This window comes from Tamandua tetradactyla, chromosome 14 (assembly GCF_023851605.1).
Source record: "Tamandua tetradactyla isolate mTamTet1 chromosome 14, mTamTet1.pri, whole genome shotgun sequence".
Taxonomy (NCBI): Eukaryota; Metazoa; Chordata; class Mammalia; order Pilosa; family Myrmecophagidae; genus Tamandua; species Tamandua tetradactyla.
The window spans coordinates 77,635,433-77,656,775 of NC_135340.1; the positions used below are offsets into that span (position 1 = coordinate 77,635,433).

Genomic DNA, 21,343 nt, shown 5'->3' on the forward strand with positions numbered 1-21,343 from the left:
ATCTTGGTGTATTTCCTTTTAGTGTTTTAATCTGCACATAATCAATTTTTTTTAAACAAAATGGCCACCACGCTCTATATGAAGTTTGGTAAGAAGTTAAGAAATTTCGGGTTGAATTAACACAATTTACAAGAGGATGCTGTCCTAGAAGATTCTTGGATTAAATTGGAGACTGAGGTTCAATCCATTACTTTCACAATCTATGAATGCCATCATGGTCTCCTTCATTTGTAAAAAGGTGAGGAGGTGGGAGACCTGAAGGATGCCTAGGTCACCGTCAGCTCTGCTGTTGTATACATTTTAATCCCAATATATATGAGAAAATGGCTTGAGCTATTGTTTGATGTAGTTATTGAAAAATCGGGAGACGAGTAATACAATAACCTCCTCTCATAGATGGGAAAACAGAGGAAAATTCCTTCACAGAGTTCAGCTTAAAAACAGTAGTGTCATACTCCAAGTCATCCATTTTTCTCTCAATCAGGACTAAGATGGGACTGCCTAATGACTGGTGATGAGAAAATTTATGAGATAGGACCATCAGTGCAGACTCACCTTCCAGGCTATCTGTGGCAATGTTTCCTTGCATGCAGATAGATTTTGATTCAAGAAAACAGAAAGGGATAGTCACTTTTAGGGAGCTTATATTCTCATTGGGAAGGTGGACTTGTTTCATAACACTATCATATCCTGACCATTGTGATTTACTAGTCAAGAGTCAATAAACATTTCAGGACAGGGCTGATGCAAGCTGTCAAGGCCAGGTGGAAAAGGTAAAGCCAAAGACTAGTGGGAAAGTCAGGAGATTTGAAAGCCAGGAGAGAGTAAATGGGTGCCAAGTCCTGAGAGCACAGCAAGAGCTCGAGGCAGGGGGAATGACCAGGTGTAGGAGACCAGAATATACAACAGAATACTTCAAAGTCCCATCTTAACAAAGGTAAAAATGGGCTTCTTTGCTTGTCTGGGTTCCAAAGGCAATGAGCAAGCAGACAAATGTCAGACATTATGGTTGAAATGTGGATACTTTCTTTGGACCAAAGTGCTGGCATTCCCTTTGAAAAGTCTGGGCTACTGAGCCCCCCACCTGTACTTCAGGACATGACCTCTAATTCCATATGACTCCCAGTTCCAGGAATTTGCATCAAAATACGATGGCACTGTAGCATTGGGCTGAATTTAGGGCAGACGGTATTAGGTGAGAAACTCCACTTCTCAGCCTTAGACTGGATTTTTCTAGGGTAGCCACCCTTTCAGGCCCTGAATGATGGATTTTAACAATATCCATGTGAATATGGGAAAAACAAAATTGGAAAACCTAATTCATGTATTCTTTTGTAAAATAGTTCTTTGGTTAATATTTGACTAAATGTTCCTACATACATTTTCAAATACATCACCAAACTGAGGGTTTAGGAAACCAGGTCTGGGGTCACGTCCCTTCTCTAGAATTCAGTTCCCTCCTATATAAAGTAAGAGGGATGGATTTCATGATTGCAGATTTCATTGTGTAAACAAACTTTTTTGTTATTGTTGTTTACATGGGCAGGTCCCAGGAATGCAAATAAACTTTTTGTTGGAATAATTGTAGATACGAGAAGAGCTGCGAAGATGGTACACAGAGTTCCTGCATACCCTTTACTCAGTTTCCCCTAATATTAATATCTTTATGTAACATGGAACACTTGTCAAAACTAAGAAATTAATGTTGGGACATTACTGCTAACCAGGATACAGAATTTATTTGGATTTCATCAAATTTTATTGTGACCCCAAAACATTATTGTTTTAAACTATTAAAGCATTTTATTTATTTTCTTGTTTATTTTTTATATAATTTTGACATAAATTTTAAAGGCTTGTTTTGGAGTGGAAAAAGTCTAGCAGTGATGGATTCATACTTTGGGAATATGCCCTAGAAAGAGCTCTGAAATGAAAAACAGACATCAATCAGAGCTTTCAGGTGTGAGATGAGGGAAAAAAAGGCCTGACTGGTAGGGACTGACGGGGCCAGTTATCATGGGTAGAAATAAATATGTGGAATGGCCTTGTATTTTGTTCAAATGGTTCCATTTTTCTAGCCCTACTCACTGAAATCTCTAGGAGTCTGAAAATATAAAAGGGAATCCTGCCTCCTGACATGGCAAAAATCATTACATATACACTTGGCAATTCATTCTTTCTAACTTAGTTGTTTTGCTTTGTTTTGGATACTTTCTTTTTTTTTTTACATGGGCAGGCACTGGGAATCAAACCCAGGTCCTCGGGCTTGGCAGGCAAGCATTCTTACCTGCTGAGCCACCATGGCCCACCTTTTGGATACTTTCTTAACAAGCATCCAGTCTAGATTAAGATGGTAGAAAATATGCAAAGGACCTTTAATTTAAATATGCTCACTGGAGCATCACCATAATCACCACAAGATAAATCAACCTTTTGTATTTTCCTCCTATCTAGTTCTGTCATTCATTCCATTTGTTGTGAAATAGATTAAATACTGATGATTCTGAAAGGGATTTCCTTCAAGTGATGCCGTTTATAGAGCAAATCAGTTCATATGTAAAGATGTATGCAATAATTTACTAAAGGACTAGGAAGATCTCTGATAAGCACAAAGCAGGCAAAAAAAAAAAAAGAGTCAGGCTGACAATTTCATAACTATTAGCTCTTCTATTTCTCCAAGGTTCCATATTGTTCCAATTTTACAGACAAGGAAACTGAGGATCACAGACATAACCTGCCCAACTCACACAGCCAAGGCAAATGTTGGAATCAAGAGCCTACCTTCTTATTATTTATTAATTATTATTATTATTTTTGCATGGGCAGACCCTGGGAATCGAACCTGGATCTCTGACATGGCAGGTGAGCACTCAGCCTGCTGAGCCACCATGGCCTGCCCTCAAGAGGCTACCTTGTTAACCTCTACATCAGTCAGGGCCCTGCTCTCAGAAAACGTGCACACTCAGAGAAACAAGAGTAACATGTGCAAGGCAATTGGAGAGAAATTCAGAAGTGTGGTCATCAGAGGAAATATGTGTGCGGCATTCTGCAAACTGTACACAACTACATAGCAATAATATTCTCATTATTGTTAAGTGGTGATACGTTAGACAGGAACTAGCACATTTTCCTGAGTTAAATTGGCACAAGAATTGCTCTAGTTAATTAACATTCCCATCTCTACCAATTCCTTTAGTGGGAATACCAAATACATAAACCAACTGTAATACAGCAAAATGAAGGGGACGTAGATAGTGAAAGAGGGAGGGGTAGGCATTTTACAATTTTCAGATTCTGAATGACAATACCTAATGTTTTAGAACTGGCCTAAAAGGCAGAGAATGCTTCTGGAAAAAAAGACTTAAAAAAAAGCCTTTCAAAAGTTTCCTTTTCGAAAAGACTCTAATTTCTAGAGACAAATCCCACTCTCCCTTTCCCAAGCCATCCTTTTTTTTCCTTGAGAAAATATTTTTTAAAAATAAATACATCTGGACAGTTCACACAATCCTCAGAGGCTGAAGAACTAGCTATAACAAGTTCTGTATTTGACATATTTTTCTTCAGGCTAAGATACTTCATTCAAGGTTTTAATGTTTAAATAAACCCCTGCCTAAATCAATAATCTACAAAATCATTCACTTGGGGAGAGGTCTTCAATCCTTCTGCCCCATTTAAGGTTGATTTGTATGGTGAGTGAATGCATTTTATCATATTTCACAGTCTGCTTCAAGCACTTCTGAAAGAGTGGGGAGTAAATTTTCAGCAAAGAAACTTGGAGAAATCCCTTAATATTGTGCCACAAGCATTACTTAGTACAACTAAGAGACTGATTCTGGTGTGACAATGTGACAGGGGCAGACATCAGGGAAAACGTCCTTTGTCTTTTGTTCATCACAGGCAAAGCAGCGTAGAGGTTGAGCAGGAGAGGGATTGACAGTTTGAATTTCAGCTCTGCCAGTTACTCAACGTGAGACTTCAGACAAGCGGCTTAACCTCTCTGTACCTCAGTTCCTTTAGCTGTAAAAAGGAGACCATAGTGGATCACCTGCTTTATGTGGTTGTTATGTACTTAATAAAGGTACTTAAGTTATTATTATTTATCCGAGACTGATAGGGGAAAAATTAGGTAAAAAAGCACTCGTATCCCTGAAAACTAGCTTCTGAGGGGGAACCACGTCTCAGCTAAATCCTGTGATGTCCTCCAAGGCATGACCCCCTCCTGAAACAGCTTTACAGACCACTTCCTTCTTGCCTTCACATGGAGCAGAGAGTGAATTAATTCCCTTTGTAGGTCTCAGCCATCCCCCCAACTCAACATTGCACTTTGTAATACAAATAAATTTTGCATGTCTCTGGTTAGGAATCATTATTGTGAAACAGGCAAAAATCTTTGCTCCTCAAAAACTTACATTATAGTAAAGAACAGATAGTTCATTAAAAAGTAAACAGGTGAAAATATAACATATACAGGGAATCAGGGAAAGCCTCTACAATGAGATGACATTAGAGCAGAAATTGGAGAAAGTGAGGGGGCATCCAACGCAGAGGAAAAGAACAATTCAAAGACCTGAGGAGGGAATGTCCCTGGGGGGTTCAAGGAGGAGCAGCAGTGAGCCTAGTGTTGCTGGAGTCCAGATGGGAAATGAAGTCAAAGAGGGAAGTGGGGTCTAGCCATACAGGGGTTTGTAAGCCATGGTGAGGACTTTGAATGGGGAGCCATTTACAATGGGGAGCCATCAGAGGGTTTTGAATAGAGGGCTGACTGAGCTGACCTATGTTTTATAAGACCACTCTAACCGCTTGTGGAGAAAAGATCAGTGGGGTTCACTGGCAGAAGGGACTAGGGAAGAAGTGCCCATAGTGATGAATGATGGTCATCCAGGATGATAGTAGCTTGGGCTGTGGTTGCAGTGGTAGAGGTGGAGTTGGCAAATATTTTAAAGAGAGATACAAACAGAGGATTTGCTGGTGGTTTGGATGTGTGTACACAGAAAGGGGCTGGTAAGAGAAACAGAGGAGACTCAACACATTTGAAAAATTTAATGAGATGAAGCTGACTACATGAAGAGCCTCTCAGGTGGTGTGATGGTGGCTCAATGGCAGAATTCTCACCTGCCATGCCGGAGACCCAGGTTCAATTCCCGGTGCCCGCCCATGTGAAAAAAAGAAAGATCCTCTCTTAGCCTCCTATATTTACTTTTATCATCAATCTACCAGTATGCTATCACAAAGGAATAATGGTACCAAATAATCATTTCACAAGAGATTTTAGGTTGAGTACAAAGCATAAAAACCATGCTGCCAATAAAAATCTTGGAATAAATTTAACAAAGGATATAAAAGACATGCATATTGAGAATTATAAAACACTGCTGAAAGAAATGAAATACATCCCATGTTCATCAGTTGGAAGCGTTAATATTGCTAAGATGTCAATATTACACAAAGCAATCTATAGATTTGATGCAATCTCCCTCAAAACTCCAGCAGAAATAGAAAAACTGATCCTAAAATTCATAGGGAACTTCAAGGGTCCCCAAACAGCCAAAATAAATTTGAAAAAGAACAAAATTGAAGGACTCATATTTCCTGATTTCAAATTACACTACAAATCTACAGTAATTAAAACAGTGTGGAACTTGCATAAAGATAGACAATAGACCAGTACAACAGAAATGAAAATCAAGAACTAGACCCATACATCTATGGCCAGTTGATTTTTGACAAAGGTGCTGAGTACAGGCAATGGGGAAAGAATAATCTCTACAATAAATGGTGCTGGCCAAACTGGACATACACATACAAAAGAATGAAGTTAGACCCCTACCTTATACCATAAACAAAATTCAACTCCAAAATGGATCACAAACCTAAATATAAGAGCTAAAACTTTACAGCTTTCAGAAGATAAGATAGGAAAAATCTTCATGACTTGGGATTCAGAAATGGATTCTTAGATATGACACCAGAAGCATGAGCAACAAAAGATACAATAGAAAATGTGACTTCATCAAAATAAAAACTTTTGTGCAAAGGATATTATCAACAAAGTAAAAAGACAACCTACAGAAAGCTAAAGGACAAAAACTGGGACTGTATAACAGCGAATCTTAGAGTGGATGATGATTGTGGTTAATTGTACAAATATAAGCAAGATCTTACATGAACTAGAGCAAATATATGTCATTACTACATGAAATAGAACAAATATATGTCATTATTACAAAATATATAATAATGGGATGGTATATGATAAATAAGCAATTAATGCAACTAAGATCTATAATTGACAGTAACATTGTAATATTCTTTCATTAATTATAACAAAGACACTATACCAAGGCTATATGTCTATACTAGGGAGATAGTGGGAGGGATGTGGGATTTTTTTTTCTTCTTGGAAGATATAGGAATGTGCTCATATAAATTATGGTGCTGAATGCATAACTATGTGATTATGCTATTGATTGCACACTTAGTATGGATTATATGGTGTGTTTAAAAAAGAAAGTGGGCTTTCATCTTAAAAATGAAAATGTTCTAAAATTGATCGTGGTGATGAATGAACAATTATGTGATGATACTGTGAACCACTGCATGGATTGTATGCTGTATGAATAAATGTCAATAAAACCATGTAAGGAGCAGAAAAAGACAGCCTACAGAATGGGAGAAAATAGTTGCAAACCATATATCAGACAAGGGCTTAATATTCAGAATATATAAAGTACTTCTACAACTCAACGACAAAAAAACAACCTAATTAAGAAATGGCAAAGGGCTTAAATAGACATTCTCCAAAGAAGACCTACAAATCACCAATAATCATATGAAAAGACGCTCATCATTAGTCATTAGGTAAATGCAAATTGAAATCATGATGACATATTACTTCATACCCACAAGGATGGCTATTATTTATTTAAAAATAAAACAAAAAAAATAACAAGTGTTAGAGTGGATTTGGAGAAACTGGAACTCTAGTGCATTGTTGATGGGAACATAAAATGGTTCAGCCACCATGAAAAACAGTTACTCAAAATGTTTAATATAGAATATATGACCTGAGTTTCATTTATGGGTATATACTCATAAACTTGAAAGCATGGATTCAAACAGACACACACCACTGCCTGTAGCAGCACTATTCACTATAGCCAAAAGGTGGAAACAACCCAAATGTCCATCAACAAATGAATAGATAAACAAAATGTGGTACATACACACAATGTAATATGATTTTATCATAAGAAAGAATGAAATTATGATTCATATTGCAACATTGAAAAGGCTTGAAAATATTATGCTCAGTGAAAATATTGTATGGTGTCACTTATAAGAGAGGAATAGAAATAGCAAACTCAAAGAGATAGAAAGTAAATAGAGGTTTATAGGAGAGCAAAAGAAGAGGGAATATTTGTTGGAAGAATTTTTTAAAATAAAATAAATCACACAACCACCTGCCAGCCTAGTGGCATTCAGTTACTAGCTAAAGGATCACTGATTCAAAGAATGTTTTTTCATGTCTACTATATGGAGTCACTGTCCTAGGTGCTGAAGATTCCATGATTAAATAAGATCTCTCAGTACTGGTAATTCAAAAGCGTGCCTTAGCAAATTTTCCAATTACTCCATGCCATAACCTTTTGGTGTTGGCCGAGGATACTTAAAAATGCAAAAACTAAATGTGGAAATGCTGAAGATCTACCCATGAACAGTTCTCTGAGCTCCCGCTGTGAGTTCATTGCTCCATGACTTTGTATATTTTGCCACCTCCACCCCATCTGAGTGGAAAATTCTAGTCATCTTCAAAAATTCAACTCAAGACACTACTGGAAAGCGTGCCCTGGATTTCCCTTGCCCCCATCCGGATTGAGTCCACTAGTCAAACTTTATGACCTGGTCCATTAAAGAGCATACTCTCTATTGCAAATATTGGTTTGTATGTCTATCTCCCTTGACAGACTGTAAACATCAGTGCAGGGCCCATGCTTTAATTCTGTGTCCAGATATCAGAACAGGATGTGGCCTGCAATAATCATTCAATAAATGGATGCTGAATAAATGAATGAACCAATCAATCTGAGATAATGTATATTATTGAATTAATCTGATGTATTTGAGATAGTATTACAAAATATCCCCTCCTTTAATTCTATGAGCTACAATTTACATCAGGACTTTCTAGATACCATGGTATCTAGAACAGAGTTGAATGCACAGCATGCATCTAGTGTGTATTTACAGATTGAGTTTTCACCAGGGAGCAATTCTACCTTCATCTGCTCAGAATTTGTTTAAAAGATGGCCTTGGGAGGGAGATGTTTGAGTCTTCACTGTTTCTCAAATGGGAAGCAAGTACTGGTCTTTTGTAAAATACAGAAACTGGAAAAAAAAAAACTTTTATTGTTTTCTAGCCATGAAAATCTTTTCAGAGCAGTAAAATCTGGAGTCAGCTCAAGAAATGCAGATTTCATATAAACCTAGTTGTCTCTGGAGTAGAGTGCTGTTTGCTACTAAATATATAGAGAAGATAATTCTTAAAAGGAAAATTAAAAACCAAGCTTCAAATATTGGGATTCAGTTTTGAGTCCAGATATCAATGTGGAGTTAAAGAACATTAAAGGTTTTTATTATGGAATGTGATATTGAAACATTTTTAAAAACTCAGGCACTGGGAATTCCTGGAAAGATGGCAATTTGAGGACATGTGTTTGACTTGCTTCTATTACCACCTTTGAAATGACAGATAGAATATAAAAATAAGGAAAATCCTGTATCAACTTATAAAATGTGAAAAGCGGACATCCAGGAACTGTGAAGACTTTCTGATTGATAGAATTCAGATAGGCAGCATGGAAAGCAGATCATCTATATCAGGAGTCAGCAAATTATGTCCTGTTCTTGCAAATGAATTTTATTGGCACATAACCATGCCCATTCATTTATGTATTGTTTATGGCTGTTTTCTCACTAAAGAAGCTAAGTTGTGTAGTTTTGACAAAGACCGTATCTTCTGCAAAGCCTGAAATATTTACTATCTGGTCCTTTACATAGAAAGTTTGGAGACCTCTGATTTATTCTTATACCTCCACAATATGAAGAAACAGCTCACCTAGAAAATAAGATGAAGATGTCCACTAACTTGGAGGAATGAGGGCAGATTGAGACGCTGTCATAAGGACCTGTGACTCCTAGCATTGCCTTTGCAATAACAAAAACGTCAACGGACAACCCAACTAGGTACACCAAACTGTGTGACCCCTGGCCTGCCTTTGGTACTGTGGAGCTTCCTAGGCAAAGAGATGGAGTGGTATGTAAACCATTGCTGCCCACCATAAATATTAATTTTTCATCTCAGAGTCACAGCCCCTTGACACAGTTGCCGCTGAATCTGGCATTCTCCATATTCCCCGAGGCTGCTGCAAGTCCAGACTGGCAAAGGAAAAATGAACTCTTTCCTTTGCTTAGGAGATTTGAAATAGAGCACATGTGGAATTTGACAAGATTAACCTCAGCCCCCAATACTAGAAAAGCATAGACCTCCTTTGGGAAAGACATGTATATGGAGAAAAATCACTAGAAACAGACAGTGTTTCTGCAGTTCCTAAAACAAGGAACACACTGAGAAATCAGAGCCAACGTCTTCCTGTTAAAGTCACTGCAAGGAAAAAAATTAACTTTTTAACACTGTTCCCAACATATTTTGAAAAACTACTGTATTTACGAAACTAGATCAGGAGTTACAAAGAGAAAAGGGAAAAACTGCATAGAAGTGAAAAATGCCATTGCTAAAATAAAAAGTGCAATCAAAGAGGTAAATGGTATTACCATGTCACAGCAATCCTGGCCTCCCAAAAGACAAAGACCTATATAGTTTGCAAGAGGTTTAAAACACTGTCAGCTTCATGATACACACAGGTAGCATGAGAGCAGAAAAGGCATTGTAGGGTTAGCCTGAATGAGTAACCTTGCACAAATATGTACATAATTTATGCCTTAACCTTTACAGTAGTATCCTTCCCGAATTCCAGCCATTTCTGCTCCATCTCTTCTTCGACATCCAAAGCAAATGGAAACATTATCAAGTAAAGCAGGGGCTAAATGTTCTGGGAATGTACTTGGGTAGGTATATTACATTTGATGCTCTTTACCTTTGTTGTAACTTGCCATACACAGTACTTGCCAGGAAACACTGCAAAAGTCTCCAGATGAATCTCAGTGCTTGTGTTATCTTAGTTTCTTATTCCTCAGACAAAAGGAAATCTAGAATGAAAGTAATGGCGCCATGATAAATCTGATGGTTAAGTTCTGGTGACAACTTGGCCAAATGATTATGCCCGGTTGTCTGGTCAGGCAAGCCCTGGCCTGATCATTGCTGCAAGGATATTTCATGGCTGGTTGATAAACTGGAAGGCTGGTGTATTAAATCATCAGACAGTAGACTGCATCTGTGGCTGATTTCATCTGTCATCAACTAAGGCTTGTCTTCCACAATGAGATAACCCAATCAGTTGAAGGCCTTTAAGGAAGAAGAGAGACTTTTTCACAGCTTCTTCAGCCAGAGCTCTCCTGTGGAGATCTGTAATGGATTGCCCTGAGGAAAGAACTTCCCGACCTGCAGCCTACTTGAAGAAATAGCTTCCCCAATGTTCAGTCTCCTCCGGGGAATATGCCTTCCAACCTCCATCTGATGAGATTAACCCTTCAGTGCCTGATCACCTTGTAACCACATTCCCTGGGGAAATAGCCCTCACTTCTCTGTTTGGAGAACTAATCCTGTTTCATCAGAAGAAACTGCAATGGAATGCCTTGAGGTAACTGACTTGAAAGACTATTTCTTTTCATGACCCACCCCACCACCCCTCTTTCTTCAAGACCTATAACTAGACTAAAGTCCCAAAAGGTGAGGTACAAAGTGCGACCCATGAGGAGGTTGCAATACACCAAAAGAACTGCATGAGTTTTGCAGTCTATATAGACAGAAATCAGGGGAATATGTGTGGGAATGGATATTAGGTGTGTGGGATAATGGTGGAAGGAATGTAAGATTGGATCAAGTTAAATTTATTGATATGGCCCCACTAAGCATTTTGCATTCAATGTTGTAGTTTGAGGGATTAGAAAGGGCACTAATTATTTGTTTGGATGGTTGGCTGAAATATGGATCAAAAGGTAGCCAACATTACCTGGGGTTGAAACGCCAGAACTAGCTTTGTATAATGTAGATGAGGGGATCCAGAGGCATAGAGAGATGGGAATGTTAGGGTGGATTTATCATGCAAGACCTGCTCACACATCTCAGGAATGTCCAGAGGACACATCTTTAATCAGAACCTTGAAAAATAAATTCGTGAGAATAGCTCCAACATCCCTGAAGAACTCTGTAGTTGCCCTTCTCTGGAGGTCAGATTTGACTGTGAGACTGCTGTCACTGAGCTGGAATCCTTAAATACAATGGGGATGATTGGATTCGGAGTTGGCAGAAGCCATGTGGCCACAGTTAATCACCATAGAAAAGGTGGGTGTGGCCACCATAATGGACAGCAGACTCAAAGCAGCATCAAAATAGCATGACTCCAGAGACTTGTGGCATTGGCTAGTAGATCATGGGGTCCCTAGAACTAAAATAGATGTGCATTCTAAATTCTGTTTGGGGTGTAAAAGTAGACAAATTTTAGATCCAGTGAACAGACTTGTAATTCAAGTTAGACTTACAAAAACAGAAAGTCAGGGCCCCTTAATCAATTCCCAGACTTGAGATGGTTTACAGACCCAGAGCCCCTCAAATGAAAGGAGGGCTGGGTATCCTTGGAGAAGGACCCTTTTACATTGCCCAAAATTTACAATGTTAACCTTCTTCCCAGCCTTCCCCAAAGAGACCTACGACCTTTTACCAGGGTGACTGTGCAGTGGGGAAAAGGAAATCATCAGATATTTGGGGGATTATTAGACACTGGCTCAGAAGTGACATTAATTCCAGGATACCCAAAACATCACTCTGGTTCACCAGTCATAGTAGGGACTTATGGAGATCAGGTCATCAATGAATTTTTTGCTCAGGTCTATCTCACAGTGGGTCTAGTGGGTCCCGAGACCCATTCTATGGTCATTTCCCCAGTTCCAGAATGCATAATTGGAATCAACATACTCAACAACTGGCAGAATCCCCACACTGGTTCTCTGACTTGTGGAATGAGGGCAATTATGGAAGAGAAGGTCAAGTGAAAGCCACTAGAACTGTCCCTACCTAGCAAAATACTGAATCAGAAGCAATACCATATTCCTGTAGGTACTGCAGAGATTAGGGGATATAGGGTTGGTGATTCCCACCACATCCCCGTTCAACCCTCCTATGTGGCCTGTGCAGAAAACAGATGGGACTTGGAGGATGACAGTGGATTATTGTAAACTTAACTAGGTGGTGACTCCAATTGCAGCTGCTGTTCCAGATGTAGTATCATTGCTTGAGCAAATCAACACATTACCTGGTACCTGGTACGCAGCTATTGATCTGGCAAATGCTTTTTTCTCAATAGCTGGCATTCAGCTGGCAAGGCCAGCAAGTATACCTTCACTGTCATGCCTCAGGGGTTTATCAACTGTCTAGCCCCATGTCACAATTTTGTCTACCGGTATCTTGATCATTTCTCTCTCCCACAAGACATCACACTGGTCCATTATATTGATGATATCATGCTGATTGGACCTAGTGAGCAAGAAGTAGCAACTACTCTAGACTTATTGGTAAGGCATTTGTGGATCAGGAGATGGGGTATAAATCCAACAAAAATACAGGGGCCATCCACCTCAGTGAAATTTCTAGGTGTCCAGTGGTGTGGGGCATGTTTAGTTATCCCTTCTAAGGTGAAGGATAAGCTGTTGCGTCTGCCCCTTCCTATGACCAAAAAAAGAGGTACAATACCTAGTTGGCCTCTTTGGATTTTGGAGATAACATATTCCTCATTTGGGTGTACTACTTCAGACCATTTGCTGAGTAACCAGAGAAGCTGCTAGTTTAGAGTAGGGATCAGAACAAGAGGAGGCTCTGCAACAGGTCCAGGCTGCTGTGCAAGCTGCTGTGCCACTTGGGCCATATGATCCAGTAGATCCAATGGTACTTGAAGGTCAGCAGTAAATAGGGATGCTGTCTGGAGCCTTTGGCTGACCCCTAAAGGAGCAAAGCCTTATCATCTGCTGTAGATAACTAATCTCCTTTTGAGAAACAGCTTTTAGCCTGCTATTGGGCCTTAGTAGAGACTGAACATTTAACTATGGGCCACCAAGTTACCCTGAGACCTGAGTTGCCTGTCAGAAGCTGGGTGTTGTCTAATCCAACAAGCCATAAAGTTGGGCATGCACAGCAGCGCTCCATCATAAAATGGAAATGGAATATTAGAGATAGGACTCAAGCAGGTCCTGAAGGCACAAGTAAGTTATATGAAGAAGTGGTCCAAATGTCAATGGCTCCCAGTCCTGCCACATTACCTTTTCTTTCCCAGAACAGAGCTATGGCTTCTGGGGGAGGTGCTAACAGTCAGTTGACTGAGGAAGAGAAAACTCGGCCCTGGTTTACAGATGGTTCTGCACACTAGGCAGGGACCACCCAGAAGTAGACAGCTGCAGCACGACAACCCCATTCTGGGATGTCCTTAAAGGACAATGGTGAGGGGAAATCCTCCCAGTGGACAGAACTTCAAGCAGTGCACCTAGTTGTTCATTTTGCTTGGAAGGAGAACTGGCCAGAGGTGTGTTTGTATACTGACTCATGGACTGTTGCTAATGGTTTGGTTGGATAGTCAAGGACTTGGAAGGAACATAATTGGAAAACTGGTGACACATAGGTCTGGGGAAGAGGTATATGGCTAGACCTTTCTGAGCAGGCAAAGAACCTGAAGACATCTATGTCCCATGTGAATGCTCACCAGAGGCTAACTTCAGCAGAGGAACATTTTAATAATTAAGTGGATAAGATGACCTATCCTGTGGACACTAGTCATCCTCTTTCCTCAGCCACTTCTGCTGTTGCCCAATGGGCTCATGAACAAAGTGGGCATGGTGGTAGGGATGAAGGTTATACATGGGCTCAGCAACATGGACTTCCACTCACCAAGGCCAACCTGGCTATGGCCACTGCTGAGTGCCCAATCTGCCCGCAGCAGAGACCCACACTCAGTCCCTGATATGGCACCGTTCCCTAAGGTGATTAGCTGCTATCTGGTGACTACCTGATTACATTGGACCACTTCCATCATGGAATGGGCAGCAATTTGGTCTAACTGGAATAGATACATACTCTGGATATGGGCTTGAATTTCCTGCATGCAATGCTTCTGCAAAAACTAGCATATGGGGATTTACAGAATGCCTTATCCACCATCATAGTATTCCACACAGCATTGCTTTTGATCATGGAACCCACTTCATAGCAAACGAAGTGTGGGAATGGGTACATCCTCATGGAATTTATGGTTTTACAATGCTCCCCATCATGCAAGGCAGCTGGTTTGATAGGACAGTGGAATGGCCTTTTGAAGATCGAATTACAGTGCCAACAAGGTGGCAATACCTTGCAGGGCTGAGGCAATGTTCTCCAGGTGGCTGTGTATTCTCTGAATCAGTGTCCACTCTATGGTGCTGTTTCTCCCATAGTCAGGATGCATGGGTTCAGGAGTCAAGTGATGGAAATGGGAGTGGCATCACTCACTATCACCCCTAGTGATGCACTAGGAAATTTTCTGCTTCCTGTCCCTGAAACCTTAAGCTCTGCTGGTCTACAGATCTTAGTTCCAAGACGAGGAGTGCTCCTTCCAGGAGACACAACAATGATTCCATTGAACTATAAGTTAAGACTGCTACCTGGCCACTTTGGGTTTCTCATACCACTGAATCAACAGGTACAAAAGGATATTACTGTTCTGTCTGGGGTGATTGATCCTGACTATCAAGAGGAAATAGGACTGCAGCTATACAATGGAGGTAAAGAAGAGGTTTCCTGGAATACAGGCGATCCCCTAGGGCATCTCTTAGTACACCATGTCCTGTAATTAAAGTCAATAGAAAACTGCAACAATGCAATCTAGGCAGGACTACCAACGACCCAGAAACTTCTGAAATGAAGGTTTGGGTCACCTTCCCCCACCACTTCCATAGAGCCACAGCCAGCTGAAGTGCTTGTTGAGGGTAAAGGGAACATGGAATTGGTAGAAGAAGGAGGTAGTGATAAATATGAACTATGACCACATGACCACTTAGAGAAACACGGACTGTAATTGTGTGAATATTTCCTCCCTATGAGTATGTTTGTACTTGCATATAAGCAAGTATCTTGTTTTCCACTTATCAAATGATATAAGTTGTATTGTTCATGTTATATAGTATTTAAGTCATAGGATATGAACCTAAGGATGTGTACCCTAATCTGGGGAGATGTGGTGCATTTTCAGTTGTACACAGGACAGTTCATATTGTTAGGTGAAACAAATGACGGTTATTGTGTTCTATTTGGAAATTAAGTGTGTTTCAAGGTGATGTGTACAGCTGCCAAGTTGACAAAGAGTGGACTGTGATGATTAGTTTCTGGTGTCAACTTGGCCAAATTATTATGCCCAGTTGTCTGGTCAGGTAAGCACTGGCCTGACAGCTGCTGCAAGGATATTTCATGGCTCGAAGACTAGTGTATTAAGTCATCAGTCAGTTGATTTCAGCTGTGGCTGATTACATCTGTCATCAACTAAGGTGCCCCCACATGAGATAATCCAATCAGTTGAAGGCTTTTAAGTGGGAGAGAGACACTTTCACTGCCTTTTCAGCCAGCAAGCCTCACCTGTGGGTCATCCACACCCTTCATCAGAGCCTCCAGCTTCACAGCCTGCCCTATGGATTCTGGACCTTTCCATTCCAATGGTTGTGTGAAAAATCTTTATAAATCTCGTATTTACATATCTCTCGTGTTGGTTCTGTTTCTCTAGAGAACCCTAACACAGTAGAGAAATGGAACAGGCCATTGAGGAAGTCATTAATAGAAACAATGGAAAGAAGCAAAAAACAACAGAAGCAATAAGATAGTTTGGGATATGGGCAGTGCCAAAGAAAATATAGGAAGGTAACTATAAACCTACTCAATCTGGGGAACAAATGGAAGGGAAATTCAGGACACAACAGGTTGTTCGAATGTCTTTGAACTTTACATTGGTTGCTCAGGGGAGCACGTCTGAAAATGAGGAACTGTAAAAGGAGGCATGGAAAACAAATCCAGGATACCCAATGCATTTGCACTTCTCAAACTTGTCTCACATTGTAATCATCTAGGAAGCTTTAAAAACTCCTGATGCCTCTGTCATGACTCCAGAGGTTATGATTTCATTGGACTGGGATGTGACCTAGGCTTTGGAAATTTTAAAAGCTCCCCATGAATCTAATGCATAAACAAGTTTGGAACCCCCTGCACTATATACGGAACAGTTATACCAGAAGAATATGAGCACGCAATCATAGGAGGAGGAGGAAAAATATAAAAAACAGTAGAAGAAAATTTTCTTGAGTTGAAAAAAACTTGTGCTTCAACACCATAGGGTTTAGAACGAACGGTGAAAATGAAATTTCAGGATTCTTTTAGAAAGACCAGGGACTCTTTTCCATCCTCTCAAGTTTGCATTAAACAGTATCCTCTGTATTTTCACTATCTCATTATTCACATATTTTTAAACATGATTTTTAAACAGAACAAATTGAAAGAGACCAACACAGAGACATAGCCTTGTAAAATGTTGAAATTCAAAGATAAAGAACATATCAAAGAAGAATCCAGGCAGAAGAAAAATCAGGCTAATATCCAAATACAAAAAGGCCAAAGGAGCAATGTCTACACAATTTTAACTATAGATAGTGATGGATTGATGATAGTGATGGATTGATGATAGATTGATAGATGGATGGGTAGATAGATGATAGATAGATAAATAACCTGAACTTGATAACCAGCCAAACTGTCATTCATATGCAATGGCAATCAATGGCATTACCTTCATGTACAGTATCAGAAGAGTATCCCCAAGAGAAGAATAAAAAATGAGAAGTCAATAATGGGGGAGATTTGGTACAAAATAATTGTAGTAGGCAATGCAACCGCCAAAACAATGGTTCTCAAGGCTGGCTGCAGACTTGAATCTCTGGGAAACGTCTAAGAAGAGTATCAATGCCCTGCTGTTACCCAGAAAATACTAATTTAATTGGTCTACAAAGGACCCCCCAAAAGTATTTTTAAATCGTTCCCCAGGCGATTCTAATGTATAGCTACAGTTGAGAATTACTGCAGTAAAAACACAGTTAAGAAAATAATCATTGCTAATAATTATTGAAAGAATATATTAAATGAAAATAATAATTTAATAGCAATCTGGCTGTAAACTTACAATTACATTTACTCCTTCCTTGAGTGAAAAACAATTAAGTTAGTGTATTATACCACAGGCTGAACAGCTCTGCCTGAGGGAGATTCCCAGAGCCCTGCAGGCAGCAACCTTGGCTGTGCACGCACACACACACACACACACACACACACACCTTCAATGTTAGGGAAAGTCTGCTCTTTGCCCCCAGGTGAGGTTAAGAGCCCTAGGAGGGCAGGGGAGGAATGCGGAAGTGGTCTATGAGGGAACTTATGGAACTCAGGAGAGAGGCCAGGAATCTCCCAATGCCATATGCTCCTTCATTTAAGTTGACATAGATCCATGATGAGAATAGTGTCCCTCATATACGGCACCCCTGAATAATGCACAGCTTGAACACCAGCACAGCACACCTGAGAGGGACCAGAGCAAAAATAATCAAATAAACAAATAGGAGATATCTCTTATGCTACAAGGAGAGGAGTGATATATACATGTATTTCCTTTTTGTTTGTTTTCAATTTTGAAATTACAGAAAAATTATTTGAGGTGGTAAAATTTACTTAGTGAAACCAAGCAAAAGTATAAACCAGGGTTGTTGTTTTTTTTTTAACCTCAGAATACTGATGTTTTGGTCTGGATAATTCTTTGTGTGCATGTGTGGAAGGGGACCGTCCTGTGCTGTATATGAAGTTTAGCAGCAAACCTGGCCTCTACCCATGAAATGCCAGTAACACCCTTCAGTTGTGGCAACCAAAACTGACTCTAGACTTTGCCAAATGTCTCCAGGCATCTCAAATCACTCCCTGTTTAGAACGAGTGGTGAAAATGAAATTTCAGGATTATTTTAGAAAGACCAGGGACTCTTTTCCATCCTCTCAAGTTTGTATTAAATAGCATCCCTTGTATTTTCACTATCTCATTATTCATATTGTTAATTAGAGGAAAAAAATAATGGCTCAATATATCCTGAAGTAATGTAAAAGTGACCACTAATAGAAAGAAAACACTTAAAATAATCAAAATTACTTAAATTAGAAAAACAGGAAAGAAACCAAAGTCCACTTTTCAGTGAAATAAAGCACAGAAAACAAAGAAGTTAAAACAGAGTAAAAGAAGACCAAGCATAACTAGTAGAAGTAAATGTGAATGAGATTAATTTACATGTTAGAAGATGAAAAACTAGAGATTAGGATCTGTGTTTTTAAAAGAGTAGAGTTAGAGGACTATGAAAAATCAATTTAGCAAAAGCAAATCAAAAGGAAACAGGAATAGTGATATTATTGTCAAAGGTAAATTAAAGTCTAAGAACTTTAAATGGCCCCAAAAGTTTTATTTCATGTTAATACCGTACTCAGGAAACAGTAGAATAATGAGATATTGTGATTTTCTTCCTTACGCCTTAGTGTGGTTTCTAACTTAAGCTCCTCGTATCTTATTTGCTGTGTATTCACACTGTGCTGTATCTACCAAGGAAATCATTCACATTTAAAAACTTTTTTTTGAATAAATGAATGTATTTAAATGATCCATGGATCCTGATGGAATTATGTGATTCATTGCCATGGGCCTCTACTTCCTCATCTATGAGGTGTCTCAGCTCTTATGGATCTATACTGATAGTTTTTAATTCCCCCAGTTTATTTTTATTTTTATGCCGGTTGCCTAAAATATGCCTCCAGATTAATGTTAAGCTTATGGGACATGCAGATACTAAGGATCTTCCACATTAAGTAGTTTATATTGAGAAACTAGTTATTAATCTGAGATGCTTTGAGACCTGTATTCGGCAAAACTTTAAGGTAGTGTTGCTATGAGAACAGTCATGTCAGATGAGATTACATTTTGACAGCTCTTTCCAGCCCCCCATCTTTCGGGGAGAAAATTGCTTTGAAATGGTAGACAGGGGCTGCAAGCCCTGTGAGGCCAGTGATACTGTCTCCCATCTCACTAGCCTCCTGCCTAGCTCATAGTAGAGGCTCAGTAAACGGGTACTGGTGAATTAAATAAAGGCCCTATCTTATTATTGTCTGGATGGGGCCCCTAAAATGCCATTCTTTCCCTCCAAATTTCTCAATGACTTCGAAGAGGATCTTTCAAAATATAGACGACACTTTAGAAAAAGGGGACTTTGGGTAGAAGGAACAGTCACAGCTGGGATATTGCATTTGAAACGACTCAGCCTGAACTGCGGCACCAGGAAAGCATGGGAAAGAAAATCACCAAGACACTTCCCATTCCTAACCCATCCTTCCTGTCCCCTGCCCCTCCAAATTTAATAAAGCAGAGGAAAAAATAACTAACAAGGTATTGTTTAATGTTCCAGACTGTCTCGCATTCATATTGATTGTTTTAATATGAAGCTGCAACAATAAGTGAAATCAATATGAGTCCTTCGTTCAAATAAAAAAACAAACAAAAACAAAACAAAGATCTAGCTGTGAAAAAAAAAAAAAACAACCAAAAAACACAGGGCTGATGTGAAAGTCTGGTTTGAAAAATAGGCTACTTTAAAAGATATATCCAAGTATTTATGCTTGTGATAGATTTAAACATTTAAAAAGGAGTTGAAAAGATATTTTTAGGTAGAATAAAGGAAATCACTAAGACTTGCCTAAAGCCCTTACTGATTTAGTTGCAAGGTTTAACTTCTGTGTTTCTATTTTTCTTTTTCCTTCATGTAGCTCTAAAAATATCTTTTATGGGTGCTGCAATTGAGTTTTTCACATTTAATCAATCCTTGAGTGCCTCTTATGTGCCTAGTATTGTGTAGAATGCTAAGAAGGATCCCAAAGAAATGTATGGCATTGCCCTGTTGTCTAGGGGCACATAAGCCAGGGCAGAAAATAAGAGTGATTAAGATGTAAAACAAGGCAATGTGGCATTAAATGTCAAAATAAGTGACCTTGGAAAGGCAATTAAAGAATAGTTTAAATATAACAAGTGAGATCTGAGAAGACAGACGTCTGCCACTTGCTATTTCCTTAAGCAAATTTTTAACATTTTTGTGTATTTGTTTCCTCATCTGTAAAGTGAGGAATGTGATGCATCTATCTTGCCAGGCTGCTGTGAGGGACAGAGAGAGGTGTCAAGAATACAGTTGGCTAAAGCAAATGGCTATTGGAGTTTAAAGAAAGGAGGATCGGTGGGTATTCGCATAAGCTGAATGGCCTAGTAGAAGAGATAGAGCTTGAAAGATGGCAGAATTGGCTAGATGGTGAGAAGGTGAGCTTGGACAAGTCGTTTATCCTTTCTGGGTCTCTGTTTCCTAAGTAAGGTAATGTATGTAAAGCTTTTAGCACATTGCCTGGCACCAAGTGTTCTGATTATCTTTTGCAGAACTTAGTGGTTTCAAACAGCATTTATGTTGCTCACCAGCCGGGACAGCTTGTTTCTGCTTCACTCAGCATCAGCAGGGGCAGCTTTGAAGCTGGGGGCGGGGGGTGGTGGTGCTGGAATCATCTGAAGGCTCATTTACTCACAGATTGATGTTGGTTGTTGGCTGGGACCTTAACTGTAGCTGTTGACTAGGGCACCTACATGGGGCCTCTGTGTGTGGTTCAAGCTTCCTCACATCATGGTGACTGGGCTCTGAGACAAACATTCCAAGAGTGAGGAGCAGTATCCCGTTTATGACCTGGCCTCAGAAGTCACACAGCATCACTTCCTCCATATTCTACGGATTGGAGCCCTTACTGCTCATAGGGAGGGGAAGTTGACTTGACTTCTCCATGGAGAGCGCCCAGGATCTAGAAGAGCCTGTCACACCAGAAATATCACTGCGGTCAATCTTGGAAAATACCACACCTAGCATTCTCTCTATAAACGCTTGTAGCCATCAGCAGCATCATTGTAATTATAATGATAATAACAATTATTATTGCAGGAAAGCAGAAGTTTGGTGCAAAATATCGGATTAGCAAGGCATTTAGCAAAGATGCACTTATTTTTGG

The 21,343-nt window shown here is 39.6% G+C and overlaps 1 long non-coding RNA gene across 2 annotated transcripts in view; it reads right to left on the reverse strand.

Moving 5' to 3' along the window:
- LOC143656207 (uncharacterized) overlaps positions 1-20,982 on the reverse strand; it is a 370,650-nt gene extending 349,668 nt beyond the window's left edge. Inside the window, exon 1 of one of the 2 annotated variants that reach the window (XR_013162430.1) lies at positions 20,873-20,982. This is a non-coding gene — a long non-coding RNA (uncharacterized LOC143656207). Of the gene's footprint in view, positions 1-20,765 lie in introns of both variants that reach the window. The other variant, XR_013162431.1, reaches the window with a different exon arrangement.
- Positions 20,983-21,343: the final 361 nt, after the last annotated feature.